The sequence below is a fragment of the Piliocolobus tephrosceles genome, chromosome 2 (genome assembly GCF_002776525.5).
Source record: "Piliocolobus tephrosceles isolate RC106 chromosome 2, ASM277652v3, whole genome shotgun sequence".
In the NCBI taxonomy this organism is placed as follows: domain Eukaryota; kingdom Metazoa; phylum Chordata; class Mammalia; order Primates; family Cercopithecidae; genus Piliocolobus; species Piliocolobus tephrosceles.
The window spans coordinates 70,950,137-70,966,885 of record NC_045435.1 but is presented as its reverse complement, the minus strand read 5'-3'; the positions used below and the strand labels follow the sequence as shown (position 1 = coordinate 70,966,885).

The 16,749-nt window shown below is 40.5% G+C and overlaps 1 protein-coding gene across 9 annotated transcripts in view; it reads right to left on the bottom strand.

Moving 5' to 3' along the window:
• MAGI1 (membrane associated guanylate kinase, WW and PDZ domain containing 1) overlaps positions 1-16,749 on the bottom strand; it is a 685,858-nt gene that overhangs the window by 48,527 nt on the left and 620,582 nt on the right. The window lies entirely within an intron of this gene.

The window sequence follows — 16,749 nt, the reverse complement described above, 5'->3', positions numbered from 1 at the left end:
GATGTCTGCCAGTTATCCAAGCAACCTCCTACTCACAGCTTGTTGGAAAGGACGGGAACAGGACTAGCCCCTCAAGAGGGAAAGCATGTCATTTGGGAGTGAAAAAGAAAAATTGCACAAAGCTGAAAGAAAAAGATAGTAATGGAGAAAGAAAGGCAAAGGTGGTCATTGAATCTAGTTGGCTCTTCCAAAACCCTGTCCCCTTAGTGGGAGGGCTGGAGCTGGAAGGGACAAGTGATCTCCCTAATTCTAGGGAAGTCAGGAGCAATTAGGGGCAGACTTACGGGAAATCTACTACCAGGGAAGGGTGCGAAAGACAGGCAAGAAAGGAAAATAAAGCGTATACTGGTGTTTCAAAAGTAATCATTTCTGCAAGCTGTTGCCTCTTTTGATTTTTTTCCTTTGGGCAGCAGTTACAATGCAAAATGCAGATTCTATCTGTATAAAGCACACAAGAGAAGCTTGGGATCTGGTGATGCTGCCCTGGAGATTTCAACCTGTTTTTGAAAGTGATTCCTAGGGAGTGTGATGATGTCAACTCTTTTGGAAGTGACTTGTCAAACCATGAGCGATGCTAAGTTCAGCACAAGCAATATGAGGTGAGGCAAGGCAAGTGGGTGAGTAAGGTGGAAGCAGTCCAGATGAGCCTGCAAAGTGCCCACTGGGAGTGAGGCATGATGAGGATTACTCGTGCTGGGAGGCATGGGGGCACTCTCTGGCAAGGTTCCTCGCATCACCAAAATGAGGTCACCATAGAAGTCTGGCTCCCAGACCTTAGAGGGCATAAAGCACACTCGGTAGCTTGTTAGAAATGCAGCAGCCCAGGTCCCACCCTTGGTGGCCGAGAAATCTGCAGTATTAGCAAAAATTCCAGGAGATTCTGATACAGAGAATCCGAGGACCGTATTTAAGGAAACTCTGATACAGTCGAGTATTACTCTTTCAAGTCAGACAAACTCAGATAGGCATCCGTTAACAAAATGTTTTGGGGCCCTCTCTGTCTCAGTTTCTCCATTTACGAAGTGAACATATTAAGACTCACTTCATAAGATTATTAAGATAATGAAACAAGAGAAGATGTTTAAGAGCCTCCTACCTGGCACAGAGGAGTTACTCAAATGTCTACACCTTTTTACCTTCCTTGGCTAATTTACGTCATTCAGAAAGGAAGTGGTATGGTTACCTTGTACTAACTAGAGAAAAATCATCTGCTAAGCATATTAAAATAAAAAAAGGTTATAGGAGAAAATATCTTACCTATGGATACAAATAACTGTGTTGAACAATTTTGATATATCTTTTTTTTTTTTTAAATAATGATCAGGTGCTTTCCTTGACTTATTCATATGGTTCCCTTAAGAAATATTATTAGGTTGTATTAGTGTGGGTCACTGTATAAACTTCAAAATTATATATATAAGATGACATCTTTAAATTCAAATTTTCTCTTAATTCAGAGAGACCTTCTTAGTTAACTGGAATCAGCAAGGTTTCACCATAGTTATCTTCTACTGCAATTGACTCTCCCCAGGATCCTAATGACCGACAAGAAAATTTGGAAAGAGGCCGGGCGCGGTGGCTCAAGCCTGTAATCCCAGCACTTTGGGAGGCCGAGACGGGCAGATCACGAGGTCAGGAGATCAAGATCATCCTGGTGAACACGGTGAAACCCCGTCTCTACTAAAAAAATACAAAAAACCAGCCGGGCAAGGTGGCGGGCACTTGTAGTCCCATCCACTCGGGAGGCTGAGGCAGGAGAATGCTGTAAACCCGGGAGGCAGAGCTTGCAGTGAGCTGAGATCCGGCCACTGCACTCCAGCCTGGGCGACAGAGTGAGACTCCATTTCAAAAAAGAAAAAGAAAATTTGGAAAGAATCCCCCATTAGGTAAGCGGAGTCAGGGAAAATGGTTTCAGTCTACACTCTGCTAATTATTTGTAAGACTGTGGCTGATCTTCAAATCCCTTGTCTTAGGAGCTTCATATACAAAATAAGGGGCATTTTACATTCTCTACTGATGCACATTCAAAGGTGCATTCACAATGATGTTCAGTGCACTATTGTTGGTAGAAAGGAAAACTGGAAACAACTGGAAGTTCTGAAAAACTGTGAGGCAGCCAACCTACAAAGCTAGGTTAAAAGGAATGAGCTGTCTCTACAGGTAACAACAAAATCTTAAAACATAATATTCAGTAAAATGGCACGCTGCAGAATGGCAGGCACAGCAGGAGACAGGTGTTCCACACACTCAAACACACGCGTGGCTTTTGCCCTCCATGAACGTCCACATCAAATGGATAATGGGGATATGTTCAATAGTGCAAGGAGGGGCAAGGATCAGAGGGACTCATTTAAGGAGACTTTAGCCTTATTTAGAATTCTTTTTTTAAGACCAGCATTTTCACATATCACTGAGACAATAAAATACTAATTCAAAAATAAATATTAATTAATTAATTAATTAATGGCCCTTTCATCGTTAACTGCACAAAGTCAACCAGTCTGAAGGATATGGGGGTAACCAATTAAGGTTTGTTTCCTCTGAGGAAGTAGTCCATGGAATATTCCAGAAATCCCAGTTCAATTGCCACAACAAACTGTATATTACAACAAATAAGAAAATCTTTGTTTTGCTGGGTGCGGTGGCTCACGCCTGTAATCCCAGCACTTTGGGAGGCTGAGGCGGGCAGATCATGAGGTCAAGAGATCAAGACTATCCTGGCCAACATGGTGAAACCCTAATACAAAAATTAGCTGGGTGTGGTGGTGGGTGCCTGTAGTCCCAGTTACTCAGGAGGCTGAGCCAGGGAAATTGCTTGAACCCGGGAGGTGGAGGCTGCATTGAGCCGAGATCACACTACTGCACTCCAGCCTGGTGACAGAGCGAGACATTGTCTCAAAAAAAAAAAAAAAAAAAAAGAACATCTTTGTTTAAAGAGGCATTTGTTCCTCTTTGCTGGCTAGTTGCTGAAAACCTTCATTTTAAAAAGCCACATCTTTCACAGCAGCCCAAAAGCAGGTTACTACCACAAATTAATGTTTTAAATATCAAAATCAAGAGACTCCACTTGATTGCTTTTTAAAAAAGAAGAACTCAAAGATTTGTTTTAGGCCCACATGGTCATTAAATCTTAAAATCTAATACATATGAATGCTGGAAAAACCTTATTACAATTTATAATTTATTTTAGCCCAAACTATTTGATGGATTGAAAACAGCTGGGAGACCTAACAGAAAAGACTCAAAAGGTCACTGCTTGACATGACAGAATGCTCCAAGACCTATCAAAGGAGATAGCGTGTATGTAACTGGTTAACTGCAGACATGTCCCTACCAGCCAGGCTGCAGGAAGCAACATCATCCCATACTTCATGGCATATCCGTGGTTTTCCTTAGACAAGCAAACACTTTGTATGCCTTGTGGCAATAGGAAGTTTGTGTTCTATAAATCATTATCACATATTACATATAAGGCATATGGGCAGAAACGGCACCCGTCTTAATGGGTTTGTCTGGTCCATTCAGGGTAAGGAAGGAGAACTTTCAGAAGAGGCAGAAGAGTTTATGGATGGCAGCATCCACTCTTAGGGCCTTAGAGGGCAGCAAATGTTACTTCTAAGGGATCCTAGAAAACTCTTCCCGGGAAGCGTATGTTCAAAGTGTGATCTGCAGTCTGAAGAAAAGCTTGGGACTTGAATATCTGAAGTTCCCTATTAAAATAGCGTCATTTTGGAAAAAACAAATGGCAAATTCTTTGCTGGTGACTGGGACCTGAGCAACTAATGTAAGGAGGACAAATCTGTTTTCCTCTAAATATCAAGACCATAAACTATAATTAAATGGCAGGATGTCATAGTTGGTGAAATTTTAGAATGCTTGTATACAAATAATTTATATGGAAGAAGTAAAGCTATAACAGAATACATACCATTTTGCAAAGAAAGGCTAGAAGGTTATGCGTGAAAACAGTATTTTCTTTGGTTAATGGGATTATGCGTGGCTTTATTACCTATTTTTAGTATCTCTACATCAAGAAACCCTTTGTTTATTCATAAATACACACATACATATCCACAGATACCACAATAAACAAAACTCTATACTGCTTTTTGTTTTGTTTTGTTTTTGAGACAGAGTGTCGTTCTGTCACCCAGGCTGGAGTGCAATGGCATGATTTTGGCTCACTGCAACCTCCACCTCCCGGGTTCAAGTCATTCTCCTGCCTCAGCCTCCTGAGTAGCTGGGATTACAGGTGCACGCCACCACACTCAGCTAATTTTTCTACTTTTAGTAGAAACAGGGTTTCACCATGTTGGTGAGGCTGGTCTTGAACTCCTGGCCTCGTGATCTGCCCACCCCGGCCTCCCAAAGTGCTGGGATTACAGGCGTGAGCCACCACGCCCAGCCTCTATACTGCTTTTTAAGATAAATGCAGCACATTTCAGAACATTTTGTTGCATTTAAAAATATCTTGCGCATCACTGACCTCTATATCCTCCAAGAGTTGCTTACTTTTCCCCAAAATGAATGCATACATATAGTTTTATTAAAGAACCCTCATAGATTAGGACCCGTGCTTGTCCTACTGATTAAACAGAAATATGGAAGAAGTAGGAGAGCTCAGCTGAGCTGTCAGGGAAACCAAGCAGAAGCCGAGCATTGCCTTTTCAGCACTGAGACAAACAAAACCTGAGCTGCTGGGAAAGAGAGTGAACCTCTCTGGACCTATTTTCCTCCAGGTTTAAAGGAAGGGGGAATGCCAACCAGCCTCACTTACTGAATGAATCAAGAAAAACTGCACAAAGGGGCTTTGAAAGGGTGAATCCTAAAATGTCTGTCACATACAAAATGGATCTACGCATAAGAAAAATGTACTATTTATGTCATCAATTTACATTTTTTCATTGTGATATTCATTCCCCTCTGTACTTGGGTCTCCAGACTTCAGCATTTAGTAGAAACATTTTGCTTTCCTCCTAAGCATTCCAACAAATGCTGTCTCACTAATCCACATGTCACTGAACACATGGGATTCTTTACACTTTTGCAAGGCAAATGTTGCAATAAAAACTGTCCTGGAGCTGGATTAGGTGATACAGTGTGCAAGGGGCAGGGAACTCTGTGTGTGTGTGTGTGTGTGTGTGTGTGTGTGTGTGTGTATAAAACACAGTTATAGATCTCTCTCTCTTCATATATATGTGTGTGTTCTGAAATATATATATATGGAGAGAGAGAGAGAGTAGGAGCTATAGACGGAGTCATCAGCGACCACTGAAAGCCACTGAAAGAAAATGATAGTGAGGTCTTGGTCAGGAGCTGGTCTTAGATACCAAAGAAGATAAAAGTACTTCTGAGCACAATCTCAGACCCCACAAGCCTTCTCTGTTATTCAAAAACCGATCAGTGCGTAATTCTAAATGCAGGAGTTTAAATTTACAATGAATTTTAACTCAGTAAACTCATCATTAGGAGTTTGTATTAAGGAAATAATCAGTCTTGCAAAAATTCCTATAAAAAAGATGGTCAACACAACATTATTTTAAGAACATAAAAAATGGAAACAGGCTGGGTGCAGTGGCTCATGCCTGTAATCCCAGCACTTTGGGAGGCTGAAGCGAGTGGATCACCTGAGGTCAGGAGTTTGAGACCATCCTGGCCAACATGGTGAAACACCATCTCTACTAAAAATACAAAAATTAGCTGGGTGTGGTGGCGCAGGCCTATAATCCCAGCTACTCGGGAGGCTGAGACATGAGAATCACTTGAACCCGGCAGGCGGAGGCTGCAGTGAGCCGAGATTGCACCACTGCACTCCAGCCTGAGCAAGACAGAGCAAGACTCTGTCTCACAAAAAGAAAAAAAAAAAAAAAAAAAAAAGGAAACAATCTGAATTTCCAAGAGCAGAGGACTGAGTAGACAGATGTGTTATATCAATAAGATGAAAAATTATGAAACCATTAAAAATGACCACAAAAAAGAATATTCAGTGATTAGGGGAAATAGTAATGATATAAGACATGAACAGCAGGGTAAAAACTGTGCATCGAATATATAAACTCATTGTTAAAAAGTGGATATACATATATATTCACACACATCATATACCCAAAGACTAAAGGAAATGTATTAAAATATTTTTCTAAACATCAGGACTAATAGGTAATTCATATTCTTGTTTTCAGTATTTTCAAAGATTGCTGGATTTTACATATAATGTGGCAATAATCATCAACAGGATCGGTATTGCAGCCAGTATTTAGCATGCCGGGACAATGGCACACACTGGCCTTAGTACAGTGCTAGGTTAAAAAACAACTGGAGTTTGTTCTCTCTCTCCTTTGGCTCAATGACTCATTGCCATTCCTACTCAAGTGTTTATGCTCCTAAATTACTGGGTCATGGCCTTGATTGAAAAATGTGATACAAAGCTGTTACAACCCCTCTCAAGCAAAGTTGCACAGAAGCACATAATTTTGCATATAATTTCAGGGAGTCTTTGAAACCTTCACTAATGACCCTCAGAAACCCACTCTATTGGGGCCTATATATAGTCCTTAAGTTAAATCATCCTTGTCCAAGTATATGGCTATACCATTAGAAGCAATTCCTAGGGTGAGATTTACTTTAGCTAAGTTTTTATTTTCTGTAAGAGCAGCATATAAGTAGAGGGGACAATAAGAAGGATCAAACAGAAAGGTAAAACTTGCATTGCTTATTTCGCCTTCTTTCTTGGAAAGATCTAAAAGACACATCTGAAAAAATTATGAGGAGAGGAACTGTATTAAAGAACTCAGGTAATTTTCAGCAAAAGTGCTGCTCCCTGAAAAAAGGAATGTGCCTCCTAGGCCATGCTTTTATTTATTGGGAGTAGTATGATGATGAGTCAAAACAGTAAGAGATCATCGAGGCAAAGTCGCAATGGGGTGCAGGAAAGACAAATTGAGAACAATCTGAGACTTCCCCAGCCAATCGGAATTGAGGATTATTTGACTGCAATCCAGTGGTTCTAAACAATGAACATCAATGGCCAACAACCCTTCTAAAAAAAAGCCATCTGCATCATTTCCTGTCAACCAGTGTTTTGTTTTCTTTGTTTAATAGAGAATACATAAGCCATGAAATAAATTTAAACTGCTCTCTCTGTACCAATAAAATGCTAAGGACAGTCCAGAAAACAGGAAAAGGTACATTCAGCCTTCACAGTTTCCACTGAGGGCAGGAAGGAAAACAGGCAAAATTCACTCACTCATGTAACCAAACTGTGCTGACAGCCTAGGAACTGGCATGAAATAAAGCAATGAGCAAGACCTCCAGGGTCCTGCTTTCACAGCACTCACACTCTGTAGGGAGACAGAATAAACAACTTAGCAAATAATTTCAGAGAGTGATAACTTCTGTGATGAAAATGAAGCAGGACAATGGAACAGGCTGTGCCGGGGACACACAACTACTTTATGTTGGGTGATCATGCAAGTCTTTCTTGAAGAGATCATATTTGAGCTAAGACCTGAAGTATGAGAAGGAACCAGTCATGACATCATTTATTCATACAAGATCTATTGAGTTCTGCCATGTGCCTAGCAAAGCATCAATAAGAGATGAAAGTAAATTAGACACGGCCCCTGCCCTGGAGGAGCTCACAGTCTATTTTAATTTTTTTTTTATTTTTTTTTGAGACAGAGTCTCGTTCTGTCGCCCAGGCTGGAGTGCAGTGGCCGGATCTCAGCTCACTGCAAGCTCCGCCTCCCGGGTTCAGGCCATTCTCCTGGCTCAGCCTCCCGAGTAGCTGGGACTACAGGCGCCAGCCACCTCGCCTGGCTAGTTTTTTTGTGTTTTTTTAGTAGAGACGGGGTTTCACTGTGTTAGCCAGGATGGTCTCGATCTCCTGACCTCGTGATCCACCCATCTCGGCCTCCCAAAGTGCTGGGATTACAGGCTGGAGCCACCACGCCCAGCCTGCATAGTCTATTTTAAAAGAGAAAAAGCAAAGCAACAGTTTTATAATTCACAGTGGCAAGTGTTATATGCTAGGAGAGAAGGGAGCACTGTTGCTTTTAGGAATACAGAGAAAAGAAATCTAATCCAATATGAAGAAGGGGGCAGAGGGAGGAGCTGAAGTGAAGAATGGCTAGCATTTAATCGTGGGGTGCGGCAGTGGGTGGGAAACACATGCAATGATGGATGCTTGAGTGAATAATGATGATAAGCTTTCCTTGTTGTTGTTTTGTTTTAGCTAAATCGGTGTACCAGCATAAACTCAAGGCCAAGCTGAAACCAGAGTACATTTTCACTGAAGGACTTTATAAACACTATATATCACAAAATTGAATCCATAAAAAGGAATGAAAAAATGATCCTAGTTTGGACATGTTTGATTTTTTTTTCTCCTTCTTCCGGCTAAATACCATCATAACCCCGTAGCGTAATTTTTCAATACAAATATGATACCAGCTGCCAACAACATAAGTATCAGACTCAATGTCTCCAAAAAGATGAAGACATTCTTTCCTTTGGGGACTTAATAATGGTCATTATGAAGTATTTTGACCATCATAATTTAGAGAGATGGTTGGACTTCAGATGTCTGAAATAAGTAGCTCCCAAGGTAGTGTCAGCTGGCACTTTGTGAAGAAGATTAAGAACATAGTTGTATTGGTTTTACAGCTACAGAGAAGTCTGCTTCAATTACACAGTACACATAGTCTAATAAATATGTCCCAGGAGAAATAAATGGCTTGCAAAGCTGGTGATTGCTGATGGCTTACAGAGCCTTTCACCTCCAAGTCACAAACCTTGAACTGGCACAGGTAAGAGAGACCTAAAGTCATTAATACCTTGGGCTCCTCAAAGACCTAGGTAAGATGGATGAGTTGAATTCATGCAATTCCTGAGAAATAAATGGTAACTCCAGAGAAGGTGTCATTGAAATGACATGGAGGATCCTACTGTTGCTACTCTCAAAAACATGTGAAGTATACCTGAAGGGTTGAAAACTGAGTGCAAAAACAACTAAAAAGTATTGAGAGTCTGTCTTTGACATAAATATATTCTTCATGCCTGTTCTCTAAGTACTAATATCTTCTCATTTTGCAGATGAGAAAACTAAGACACTGATGGTCAAGTAACATGGCCAATGTCACACAGTCAGTTGACTAGCTGGGGATACTTGGTCTAAAACCAAGCCTGTGCTTTTAAATATTAAACTATATGCTCTCATTCAAAGGTTCCTTAATTGTTTTGGTTTAGAGCCTGCTGTGACAAGATTAATCCTACAGCCATTCATACATACCAAATGCATTTACAGAAAATTTTTAATACAGCTTTATGAAGCACACAGACCTACCTAGAACTCATAACTGCGACATGCATTTCGGAAGACAGTTCTTTTCTACAGATAGCAGAGGAGTCTATGCGCAATCAATTTCTTAACACATCCCTGATATTTTACTCCAAATCTCAGTACCTAAATCACTGGTCATTCAAGGCTATACATGCTAAAAATATAACAAGATCAGTCTCTGATTTGGGACAATGAAGGATGTCTTTAAAGCTATACAACTAACAGGTTGGCTGGCCACCAGACTTTATGAAATTCAGTTTCAAAGTGGGCAGGAGCTTTTCCAGCTTGCAAATGTTTCCTGACACCACCTAATAACAAGATTTCTTTTTTTTAATGGGCTTAGAGAAAAGATATGGAATGAGTCAGAAGTAGAGTGAATTAATGGCATCTTCTCTCCAGAAGGGAAAGAAAAAGAATCGTCAACTTAAAACAACCACAAATTTGTCAAGATGTACATATCATGAGGTCAATCTTTCTACCCTAGGGAATATTCCTACCAAGATCTACTTTTTAAGGGTAGAATTAAGCTAGTTTCTCCTATGGTTCTAAGAAAGCTCTCTAACTTTGTGTAAGTTAAAAATATTTGCAAGTGTGGCATTTAGAAGTTGGGTCTTGTCTTCATCTAAAAATGCTTCTACCTCTAAAGAAGATTTCTTAACTACTATACCGACAACCTGATGCTTCTACTACCTATATTTCAAATTTGAATTTCTTTTTATGCAAATGCTTAAGGATTGACCATGTAACCCACTCCTCTTATCAACAGCTTATTCACAGAGGTCTCCCTAAGACAGGTGAAACTATGGTGGCCTGATAGCCCCATGTAGTTCCTACAAATTTGAAAGTGTGATTTTTAACTACATAGAATGTACGGGGGGAATTATGAAACAATAGCTCAAAATAGCTCACCGAAATAAAAAACTGATAAGGATTCCTTTTCTGGGTTGGAAAAACAGGATGCTATGTGGGCCCTTCTTTTAAGGTCACCAGCCCCAAAGGGAAACCTATCACTGTAATTGGTGCTGAGAAGCTTATAGGTTAAAAAACACATGCTGAGGCCCTTTTCTTTTGCATTACTGACTTTTAGGTTGTTTCTTATCCCAACTGCTTATTTTTAGCAATGTAAATTAGGCTCAGGACCAAGACAGAAACCCAGAATACTAACCGGGCTTTTAACCTTATAGGACACCAAACCCCTAAAACCTAAGACCCTGCCTGAGGCTTCTTTTTCTCTCTCCCACCACATCCGTCTCCAAATACATTCTCAATCCATCCGAGTTCATCTCTACTGCCACTGCCTTCTCTTGCTTAGATAACCACTTGAGTCCAGAAACTAGTCTCTGCTTTATTGTTTATCCTCTTTATTATCCGCACAGAGGCCAGAGACAACTTTATACAGCAGAAATCAGACTGTACCGTCTCCTGGCTCCATGTCCCTATGGCTTCCCAACACCATTTCAATTAAAGACAAACTCTTTGTTCAGTGCCCCACTAAGCCCTCCTGGATGTGACCCTTCCTATCTCTTTCATTTATGTCCTCCTCCTGGACACACACTCCAGCCAGGTCGGCACCCTCCACTGTGGAACTGCTTCCTTGCAATTATCCAGGCATCTTCTCTGGCTGCTCCCTCTGCCTGAAACTCTATGTCTGCAGATCTATGTGTGGGTGGCTCCTGCCTGTCACTCAGGACCCTCCTCAAAGGCCAACCAGAGATCTAGGCAGGCTACCAGCAGATCTGAAGTGGCCCTTTTCTGATCCACTTTATTCACAGAACCCAGTTTCTTTGTTTACATTAAGCCTATCACTCTCTAAAATGACCCTGTTTGCTTATCTATTATTTATATTGTTTATTGTTTACTTATTTATTGTCTCTATTTCAGGGACCTCTTCTATTTTATCAGTCTATCCCTAGAACAGTATCTGGTTACCAGTTCAATAAATACCTGTATCTCTCAAATGCATATATGAATGTGCAGAGCTCATGAAATGAGTTTACACCTGGAAAGCTGCAGGAAGAGCTGATGAGGCAAAGGGGAAGAGCTGCTTGGCCTTTCTTTTTATTGCCATCATCGTTGCAGTGACTGTTTAACAGTTCTTGATCCTTGGTCTGTTTCTTGATTTACTGGTGAGCTGCCAGGTTCGGCTCAACTCACAGCTGCCTCACTCAGCACAGAGAACAAGGTTCCGCTGTGCCACCTTGTGTCCTGACTTCCCATCACAACAGATGAGTTTTGGTCTCAGGACAAACTGAAAGCTCAGAGGGAAACACCAAACCCTATAAGCTCCCCACCCCAGCAAAAGGATATGTTCTCAAGGATTCTTTGAGATCTAAATCTTCAGGTAAGGATAGCTTCATAGCCTTACTTACTAAAGCAAACTTTTATTACAGCACTGGGTTCAATGCCTCTCAATGCCTCACCGTTCCCTATAAAAACCAAACACACGCTGAAGAAAAAAAATATATATATCAGGTCCTTTTCTTAGGGCAAATCCATGAATCTCTTGAGCAGTTTCAACAGACTGATTGATGTGATGGTCACTGTTCTGTCACAAGATACTTCTGCAAAATAGGGAAATTTTCCAACTTGCTCTGGAAGGGTGTATATTATTTGGCAATTTCAATTAGCTTTGTAACCAAACTGCTTAATTGCAACAGAGGCCATGCCTGGTACCATATCAAGCTTTACTCTAATATCTTACATTTAAGAAATCATATAAGCCTTAGAAAACACAGGTCACGGTTAACAATAGCAAGGCGATCAGGCTTCAAGTCCTGCAGCACTGCATTATTCAAAGTGTCTGCAAGTCAGACCTAAAGAAGCCATTTACTGAGGGGTCAGGTTTGTCCAAAGAGCAAGGACATAGAGTGAGCAGCCCCAATCATCTCCCATGGAGATATTAAATGTCTTCAAAATTCTCTTGCTGAAACAGTATCTGAACTGGTCTAAGTGATTATATGACTTAGAGGGGAAAAAGCTGTTTCCTTGACGAAGTCAACTTCTAATGAATTGCTGCCCCATATAGTTATGAGGGGCAAGAGACACTCGGGCTTTGTTCAGCTATTAGATTTTCAGGTTTCGGTGAGGCAGTGCTCACTGTACCAACTGGACTGGCTTAAAGGCTGAGTACAGGAATCAGTTTCACCCACATACACCCCAACCCACACACTATCCCAGTTAGGACAAGTCTCAATTAGAAGTAACTTTTATAGGTCAAGTACACTGGAGATGCAGGAAAATGTAAGAACTGTGAGGCCCTTGAATGAAATATTTCAGCTGGGAACAAGAAGTATAACAGAGAATTGCATTTATGGCAGGGAAGAGTAAGTACAATGGAAATGAAATACATGTTGACTCAGTAAGCACTCAAGTCAACAAGTTTCTCACTGTGGAAAATAAATGCCAAGATCCTTTTACTTTCTCTCTTGTCTGATTCTGGCTGTTTCCTATCGTTTATTTATTTTTTGGTAAATGAAGCTCTAATCAGGCTTAGAGTCAATGCAGATGATGATCTTAATGCAAGCAAACACAACTTGAAATGAATTTTTTTAAAGCTGTCATAAAGTTCCTGAGACTGCTTTTTACATACAAGAAACCAGTCAAGGTTATTTTGGGGTGCCCCCGAGCACACTAAATATGCTCGATTCACCCAATTTTTGTCTTGCTCTTGGATTTCACTTTTCTGGGTTACCCTGATAACTTATATAGGACAAAAGAGTTTCATAAAACGGTGCGACTAATAAATGTTGTATTACATAAGAGTGACGAATGTAACCCTGGCCTTGAATCTAAACGCTTTCTTCTTGAATGAAGAGCTGGTGGAAGCAATGATAAAAGAAAAAGGGGAGCTCCCATTTGCTCTTCCTGAGGTTTGGATGCCAGAGCCCCACTCACACATTACTTCCGCAGCTCTGCTTTCGTATCCTGTTCTATTCTCAACCTCCTCTGGGCCTTTCCCTATAGCAGTGATTCCTGGATTTTACATTTCATAAGACAGCAGATTTTGACAACATGGAACTGAGCAATTGATCCTAAGTTGCCAATTCTTTCTTTTGTGAACTAAGAACATTGAAAAGGAGGAGATAAATGACAACAATCTTTTCATAAGAAAAAAAAAGAGCCACAGGGCGTGGTGGCTCATGCCTGTAATCCCAATACTTTGGGAGGCCGAGGCAGGCAGTTCACCTGAGGTCCGGAGTTCGAGACCAGCTGGACCAACACGGAGAAACTCCAGCTCAACTAAAAAAAATACAAAGTTAGCCGGGTGTGGTGGTGCATGCCTGCAATCCCAGCTCCTCGGGAGGCTGAGGAAAGAGAATCCCTTGAACCCGGGAGGCAGAGGTTGTGGTGAGCCGAGATCGCACCACTGTACTCCAGCCTGGGCAACAAGAGCAAAACTCTATCTCAAATAAAAAAAAAAAAAAAAACAGAAGAAGAAGAACATCATTACCTAAACAGGGAATCTTTCATATTGGAAAATCTTTACTTCGTGAAAACCTACTACTCCATCCTGGTTCTTCTCATCACTGTTTACTAAAGGAACGTGCTGTCACAGGCCAAAAGGAACACATCTCCTACCACCTTTCCCTCCAGGCTCTTCCTTTCCACCTTCCCTAATCTTTTCTCTACTCCAGACAACTAATTCAAAGGTACTGAAAACAGTAGGTCTGCTTCAGCCTCTCCTCTACCTCTTTTCTCGTAAGCCCCATTCAATGTGACAGAGCAAGGGGCCAGAAAATAAGAAACTCTCCATCAGAGCAGGGCAGTGCTGAAGGTGTGACAGGCCCTCATCTTATTCCATCCTCTTGACAGCGCTGAGAAGGGTGCAGTCCTACTCATACTTCAGATGATAATCTGGAGGCTCACGGCTGATAGCAGAGATCATGCTGGGGATCCTCACAGCTGACTACACGGCCACTCCGTTACTAAGGAGATACAGATGCAACACTAAGAAGAAGTGGGGAATTCTCCAATAAAATTTCTTCAATCCATATTCAACAAAAAATAACCCAGAAGTGGATTTCATTTGTACCTAAAAAAACAGAACACAGCGTTTCTAACAAGCCAAACCAAATGGGTGTTGAAGGGGTTAAAGCAGTGGTTCTCCAGCACATCTGGTTTTGCTCTTTACAGGACATTTGGCCCTGTCTGAAGACATTATTGGTTGTTAAAACTGGGGAGAAAGGGGTCCTACCGGTAGTTAGTGCTAGGTTATAAAACAGTCTTCTCTTCCTCCTTCAGTTGCCAAAGTCTAAGTGAAGTTGCTTTGCAGATGCAGACAAACTATATAAACATAGAATCCCATTAATTCATGGGCAGTGCTGTTATTTTTTTCAATGCAATCATCTGCCATTTTGGTAAGTGGTATCTATGGCAAAAGTAACTACAGAGAATGTAAGCCATTTTTAAATTTAGAAACAACAAAAATATCTCAGAGCATGTAGACCTAATTCCAACTATCTCCAAGTGATTTTTGAAAACAAATTCGTGTTTATGTAACTATAAGAAAGCTTTTTAAAACACTGCTTTTACACAGGTTCATCATGCCAAGACCCCCTTTGCGTACTGATTGCACAAATAAAAGCCTAATTAAAAACTCAGGTTGCTGAATGAGTGGAATTGACAGCCAATGCTAGGGAAAGAAAGGGATTTCCTCCATCACAAAGTCATAACTGGTCCATCTTGCAGCTTCCTAGTTATGATGACTGCTATTCTATGACACAGTGGAAAAGGAACTTTAAACAACCTTGCATCAAATACAAAGTTCACAAAAATGGTATATTAGAATTTTTCATGGCAAAGATAATACATCAAATGAGATTTCCAGAAAAAGAATGAGGCCTGAGACAATGGGGAAGCTGTGATTAACCACACTGTATTTTTGATGTTTCCTTCATGGTACTCCTCTATAATGAGAGAAGAGCACAGTGCTAAAGTTTGTTGAATGAATGAATGAATGAATGACACTTATTGCATATGGTGAGAAACCAAAAACGTTGAGAACAATAAAATGCAAAAAGGAACACTACTAACAAGAGTCTAAAATAAGCCCAGGCAACAACTTGGCACACAATAAAGGGCATTTTCCATGTTGCCAGTGGCAACATATTACTCTTTAGGGCTCCAGGCAATTTTTGAAGACATTAAGATTCTACCAGCAAGATGTCTGAACCAAAAAGGATTATGTTCACAAATAGGTGACATGATTAATATTTAAGCAGAAATACAAACAGAGGAAATACCAGGTAAGGTAGAAGTTTTAACTTTACAGGTGACACAGTAAAGACAGACTCAGTAAGCACCATGGCAAATACTTCCCTCCATATGTTGGTAAAGAACATGTGATTTCATTTGAGGAAAATGAAGGAAGGTGGGAACATTTTACACAAGGTAAACTGTCTCAGATAATGGTTTTGAAAATGCTCAGAACTAAAAAAATGCTTCTAATAGAAGTAGGATGATATCTCTTGCAATAAAGAGAAGCTCAACAAAGTGAGGCTGCAAAACTGATATAAGGACTGGGGGTGAGGGGTGGGGGATGGACAGCATACACTGGGGCTTGTCAGAGGTGTAGTGAGAGCATCAGGAAGAATAGCTAATGAATGCTGGGCTTAATACTTAGTTGATGGGATATCTGCAGCAAACCACCATGGCACATGTTTACCTATGTAACAAACCTGCACATCCTGCACATGTACCCCTGAACTTAAAGTTGGAATAAAAACTGATATAAGGGAGGATGCTATCATAATAATATTCCTCATAGCAAAGACTTTTCAAATGGGAAACGCTATCCAAAGTTGCTGACAACTAATAAATTAATTTTCACATGGAACCAAAGTAAGGGTAGGAAACAAACTCCAAAGTTAAGGGCAGAAATGTCTGATGATATATGGTTTCTCTTTTTTTTTTTTAAGCATAAATTAAACAAAAAAGAAAGGAGAAGTTACCAGTTACTGGGATTTTGAGATGGTGGTGAAAAGAAATTCCTAGGAAATGGTTCCACAACAGGCCTGCACATTCATGCATGATATCCTTGCCTTTCTTGGTGTCTTTGTGTATGCTGTCTTTCGGTCTCAAATTCAGTTGCCTTGTGGGCCACAGGTACACAATAGGCAAGAGTAAGGACAGATGCAGGAAAGAGCAGGCCGGGGCGAAACTGGGATTGTTGGCTCCAGCTAAATGCATTCAGATCTGAAAATATTTTTATTTATTTATTTATTTATTTATTTTTATTTTTATTTTTATTATACTTTAAGAAGGATGAAAATATTTTTTTAAAAGACCGATTAAAAAATACATGAGTGAGTCATGTCAAATACTGCCCAAGGACCAGTTGGTAACTTTAAATCCTTCCTACATTTCAAAGCACTGCTTTAGTCCAGGTGTTCTTAGCAGAGGGTGATTTT